This window comes from Octodon degus, unplaced genomic scaffold (genome assembly GCF_000260255.1).
Source record: "Octodon degus isolate 3935 unplaced genomic scaffold, OctDeg1.0 scaffold00021, whole genome shotgun sequence".
In the NCBI taxonomy this organism is placed as follows: Eukaryota; Metazoa; Chordata; class Mammalia; order Rodentia; family Octodontidae; genus Octodon; species Octodon degus.
In genome coordinates, this window is record NW_004524597.1 from 14,476,834 (window position 1) to 14,483,139 (window position 6,306).

Sequence of the window (6,306 nt, forward strand, 5' to 3'; positions counted from 1 at the left end):
TTGATTCATTGATTTTAGCTGTGTGATTCCCAATTCGTTCTGTTTTAGTGTCCTCTGCACTTGTTATGGGTGGGCTTGGGATCTGAGATTGCATTTTGCTCCTTCTCATTGTCATTTTGTATAGGACTGGCTTCTGACCTTTGGTGCAGTTATAATCTTAGCACTTACTGCAATTCAGGTGCAGATCTACAAAGTTTGAATTTATCCAGCTGTGTCTGGCTTGGGTCTGGCTGCTGTGCTCAGCTCCTTCCTGCTGCCGCCTTTGGGAGTGAACCTGTTTGTGCCCCTCTGGCAAGATGTTCTGCTCCTGGACTATCTGGGTGGTTCTGTCCCGTACTCTCTCTGCAGGGACTGCAGCTGCAGAGTTACACCCCAGGCCTGTATGCCAGGCCTGAGCTGAGTCTGAAGGGGACAAGGTGGAGTAGAGGGGAAAGGAAGCTGTCCCACACACTCACTGGGCCTGGGCTAGGGCTGGATCTCGGGGTCCTGAGAACGTGGCAGAAGTTCTCACTCACTGGGTGGGAGTGGGGGGCACTGCGTAGTGGTGGTGGGAAGTCCCAAGGGGGTGGAAGAGGGTCTCACCCATGTTGTGCTTGGGCTTGGACCGGAGTGTTCCCACTGGCGCAGGGTAGCCGAAAGCTCTCCCACACGCTCACTGGGCCTGGGCTAGGCCTGGTACTGGGGGTCCTGAGAATGCAGGCGAAGTTCTCACTTGGTGGGCATGGGGGGGAGACTACGGAATGGTGGGGGAGGTCCCAAGGGGATGGAAGAGGGTCTCGCCCACTCTGTTCCTGAGCTTGGACCCCTTATACCATATTCTGTCCATCAACAGAATACATGTTCTTCTCAGTGGCACGTGGGACTGTCTCCAAAATAGAGCACATACTACACCATAAAGCATGCTTAAATAAATGCAAAAGAACCCAAATTACCCCATGCTTATTTTTTTTTCTTCTGTGTTTAGGACAGGGTCTCCATGTTCTACAGAGTCTCATCATAGATCAGACTCGTAGTGATTCTCCTGTTTTCAGCCTCCCAAGTGCTGGGATTACATGTGTGCGCCACCACACTCAGTCTCAATCGCCATCTCAGCACACCCTGTGGATGGGGCCAGGATGGCACGCCAGAGATAGAACCCCAGCTGTTGTGCTCTGCCTAAGCAGGCGCTTTCGTCCACTGAGCTAGCAAACTGGCCCCTTATGCTTATTATTATATCATAGTTCAATGAATTTAGAAATGAGTAGCAAAAAAAAAAAAAAATACAGAAACTGCAAGCACATGGAAATTAAGTAACAGGCTTTTGAATAATCACTGATTCACAGATGAAATTACAGAAAGACAGATTAGACAGTTCCTACAATCAAATGATAATGCCAGCACAACATACAAGAACCTATAGGATGCAATGAAAGCAGTGTTAAGAGAGAAGGTTGTAGCAGTGAGTTGATATCAGAAAAACAGCAAGCTCAGATAATTAGCCTGTGATGTACTTCAAGGTCCTAGGAAAGCAAGAACAATGCAAATCCAAAGCTCACAAGGAAGAAAATTATAAAGACCAGAGCAGAAATTAAATTGAGACTAAAAAAAAAAAAAATCTATGCAGTTAGAAATGTAAAAGGTGAAATCACAACAGATTCTAATGAAATCCAGATTATTGGTAACTACCTTGACAATCTGTACTATAATAAAGTGGAAAATTCAGAAGAAATGAATAGGTTCCTGGATACATATGTACTACCAAAACTGCACCTATAAAAATTCTGAATAACCCCATATCAGTTAGAAATTGAAGAGTAAGAAAACTACTAAAAAAAGTCCAGGTCCCAACAGATTCTCAGCTGAATTCTACAAGCACTTTAGAGTAGATCTAATGCCAACACTCTTGACTTTTAAAAACACAATTACTTTATTGATTTCTTACAGTCAGGTACTGCCAGCAAGGTTTACTTCCACTCATACATTATTAAAAACCAAGATACCTCTTTGGTATTTTTCAAGTAATGCATTATATAACAAACTTAAATTGCAACCTGATTAATTATGTAAAATGGTGCTTTATATTTTATTTATTTATTTATTTAATGTATTTGGTATAGGGTCTCACTACACATCTTGAACTCCTGTTTCAGCCTCCTCAGTGCTGGGATTACAGGTATGTGCCACCATGCCTGGCATTCCCAGGGGCGGGTTATTATGGCATGTGGTGCCAGGACCAAACCTGCTTCTTGTGCTTGGTTAAGCAGGTACTTAGTCTGCTGAGCTGTCTCACTGGCCCTTAAAATGATACTTTTTTTTTAAAAAAACTACTTATTTGGTTTCTTTCTTCATAAAATGGAAATTTAAGTATTTCTGTTTTCATAGTCCTGAGTTTATCATTGTTATGAGTGGTGCAAATATGGCATATATAGTTTCATCTAGAAAGGTGTGCATCTTACTTTAACTTAAATGTGCATAACAAAATTCATAAGTCAGTGTATGATAAATGGCATATTTCACATACATGGCAGCCCTTCAGGGCACTGTATTATTTAGGTTTTGCATTATTATGTATGGTATTATATATTAATTATACATCACATAGGTTTGTATATGTAAACCCTAAAGATACAAAAAATCATTGTTACTTGAAAATATTATTCCAAGTAGCCATTTGGTTTGTATCAGAGGAAAGCCTACCTCCAAGCTGTGTCGGCCAGGTCAGAATCATTACCTGTGCTATGGAATCAGATCCATGGTCTGGACTATTTCCACATCCAGGCCGTACCCCTCCCTCACAAAAGCCAGATGATGACAATTTTAGGACTGCCCTTGGGTGTGGTTTTCCTTTTTTTTTTTTTTTTTAATCTTTGCTGGATTGACTGTGTTACTCAGTTATTTCCTCTTCTGACCGCTCTACTGACTTTTTCACTTCTTTCTTATTTACTTTCTTTTTTATGTATTTGGTACAGGGTCTCATTATGCTGCTCATACTCATAGTGATCCTTTTGTTTCAGCCTCCCCAGCACTGGGATTACAGGCATGTACTACCATGCCCAGACTTAGTGGCTGGCTCAGCTTACCCTGGGATGGGGAAAGCATGGCATGTGGTGCTGGCAATGGAAGACTTTCCACTTTAATTACTCATAAATCCTTTCAGAATGTCTTCAGAGAGCTCCATAAGTGGAAGTTCTGGAGTCAGAAAATCCAAGGGAGGGAGATTGGATACTGCAATGTCCTTGGCTTTCTTGGTATTTGTTGTAAACTTCTGGCAGGTTGAAGAGGCTGCAGCATTTTCTCAATATGGTGGCAAGCCCCATAGCTCTGATCTTTGTACAAAATCAGCATCCATATCCAGCTCCTTTTCCAAAGTCTGAATTCTTTGGCCCTTAGTTTTTTATTTTCTTTCCTTAATCTTTCATTCTCAGAAGGAATTCTGCATGTTTCTTCAAATCTGCAATTTTGGATTCCTGTTCTATAATTTTTTTGTCATCTTTTGGGGCTTTGCTTCTAATACATGGCTATGTTGGCTCACTCTTTCGCTGAAGTAAATATAGCAGTGTCAAAAACCTGTGGTGGTGTTTCTCTGGGGAAAGCCTGTACTTCTGAGCAAGAAGGGCATTCTGGCCCTCTGTATCCTCTGCAGAGGGTTTGTGAGATGCTTGGAGATAAGCAGCAGTGTCTTGTCTGTGTTCTGCTGGACCTTCATTTGCTTCTCACACTTTGTCCTCTTCCATCTTTCCTGAATGAGGAGAAGCTGTTTTGTGAGGCTGTCCTTCTTCAATTCTAGTGACAGGCAAGCCTGCTCAGATATGTCAGGTTCATGGCTTCACAAAGATATGTGGCAGCCTTTTAGTGACAAGAAATAGTTGTTTGTATTTTCCTGCAGCTAATAACTGGTCTGCTCCTCTGCTCTGTTGATGAGCCACTTGCAAACAGCTAATCTTCCATCTGGCAGGAGTCCATCATTAGCTTTTGGAAGTCTTATTTGGATGCCTTTTGAGGAGGTGCAGTCTTAGAACTTGTAATGTGGCTGTTTTCTGCTGTTGGCTTCTCATTTCCTTGCAGCCTGGGTTTTCCTCAAATCTACTCTGCTTAGCTACATCCTCTCTTGTTTCATTCCCATCTTTATTCACGTACTGTAAGCTGCTGATCTGCTGGAAAATGCAGCTCCCAGAGATTGTAAACCCAGTGCCAGCAAAGAACTAAAGTCAGGTTTAAACTAAGAAAAGTTGGTTTATTTGAAGGTGGGGAAGAGGGAGAAGACAGGTGATAGCTACTCAACAACAAGGGAGCATTTGAAAACAAAATACTCTTCTCAAACCCTTTGATGAAACTAGAAGGGCAGTAGTATTCCCAAGATCATTCCTGGAAGCAACTATTACTCTGATTCTAAAACCAGGAAAAGGCCAACCAAAAAAAGAGAATTATAGGCCAATCTCTTTAATGAATGTAGATACAAAAATCCTCAGTAAGATACTGGCAAACTGCAAGCAATCATCAAAAAGATCATATATCGTGACCAGAATTGATTCCAAGGATGGTTCAATATATGTAAATCCGTAAATGTAATATACCACATAAACCAAAGCAAGGACACTCATGATAAAAGTCCCAAAGAAAATAGAATAGAATGTCTTTTATCTCAATCTGATAAAAGCCATCTGTGATAAACCAGTGGCCAACATCATACTAAAGGAGAAACTGAGAATTTTCCCTCTTAAAATAAAGAGCAAGACAAGGATGTCCACTGTCACCACTTCTGTTCCATATAGTTTTGTTTCTTTGATCTTTTTTTTTTTCTTTTTTCTTTTTTTTTTTTTGAGACAGAGTCTTGCTAAGTAGTTTAGGCTGGCCTTGAACTCACTATGTAGCCCTCGCTGGCCTGGAACTCACAATGAATGTCTTGTGTCATTCAGTATATTCATTCAGTATGTTTTTTGAGACATTAGCCATAGCAGTTAAAAAATGGAAAAAAATAAAAATGATATGGATAGGAAAGGAAGAAGGAGGAAATTGTATTATCATTATTTGCAGATGTCATGTTGCTCTACACAGAAGAACCATAACACTCCACTGAAAGACTCTTAGAATTAACCAAATTCAGTAGTATAGAAAAATAAAAAAAATACAGTCAGCCCTCAAAAATCAATATCCTTTCTGTACACCAATAAAAAACTCAGTAAGTGAGAAATTAGGTAAATAATACCTTTTATATTAGCAACAAGAGAAATGAAACACTTGGGAATTAACCTAAGGAAGTTAAACACCTCTACCATGAAAAGTACAGTCTTCTGAAAAGGAGATCAAAGAAGACGTCAGAAAATGCAAAGATATTCCCTGTTCTTGGATGGTCAGAACTGCTATAGTCAAAATGGCCATTCTTTTAAAACTGTTACATAGATTTAATACAACCCCAATCAAAATACTAATAATAGTATTTCTCACAGAACTAAGGAAAGCAATCTTAAATTGTGTATGGTACCAAAAGAGTCCTAGAATAGCAAAAGCAGTTGTGGACAACAAGGACAAGGCAGGGGGCATCACATTCCCAGACTTCAGGTTATACTACAGAGCTTTAGTGATAAAAATGGCATGGTTTTGGGTAAAACAAAAACAGAAAGACTTATGGATCAGTGGAACAGAACAGAGAATGCAGAAACAACTCCAGGCACATTCAGCTATGTTATCTTTGACCAAGGAACCAAATACTTTTGCTGGAAGTAAGATACAAGTAGTGCTGCAAAAACTGGCTATCCACATGCTAAGATTGAACCTAGATCAATATCTCTCACCATGCACTAAACTAAAATCAAAATGGATCAAAGATCTAAATATTAAAATATAAACAGTTAAGCCACTGGAATACACAGTAGTATAAAACTCTTGAAGACGTAGTTGTAGGCAAAGACTTCATAAACAGAACCCAGTTGCCTAAGAAATAATACCAAGAATCAACAAATAGTGATGGGAGATAGCTTGATGGTCTAAGCACCTGCATGGCAAGCATAAGGTCCCAAGTTCAATCCCTAGTACTGCGTGCCATGCTGCCTCAGAACCCTGGGCATGCTGTGCTGACTTCAGAACCAAGTGTGGTTGCACATGCCTGTAATCCCAGCTCTGGGGAGGCTGAGAATCACTAGGAGTCTGAACTGCTTAAAAAAAAAAAAATTATGGGGGCCTGCCCCTTAGCTCAGTTCTTTAAGTGGCTCCTTCAACAAAGCAGTCAGGCTCAGGTTGCTGCGATTCGATCCCCACAACTCAAGCCAGCCAAACCTGCCCTGAAGGCGTTCGGAGAGCCAGCCAAACCTGCCCTGAAGGCGTTCGGAG

The 6,306-nt window shown here is 40.8% G+C and overlaps 1 protein-coding gene and 1 pseudogene across 1 annotated transcript in view; one reads left to right on the forward strand and one right to left on the reverse strand.

The window, feature by feature from the left end:
• Positions 1–6,306, forward strand: part of Pi4ka (phosphatidylinositol 4-kinase alpha) — a 205,003-nt gene that overhangs the window by 42,268 nt on the left and 156,429 nt on the right. The gene's annotated exons all lie outside the window — the stretch shown is intronic.
• Positions 3,113–6,306, reverse strand: part of LOC111815767 — a 19,932-nt pseudogene continuing 16,738 nt past the window's right edge.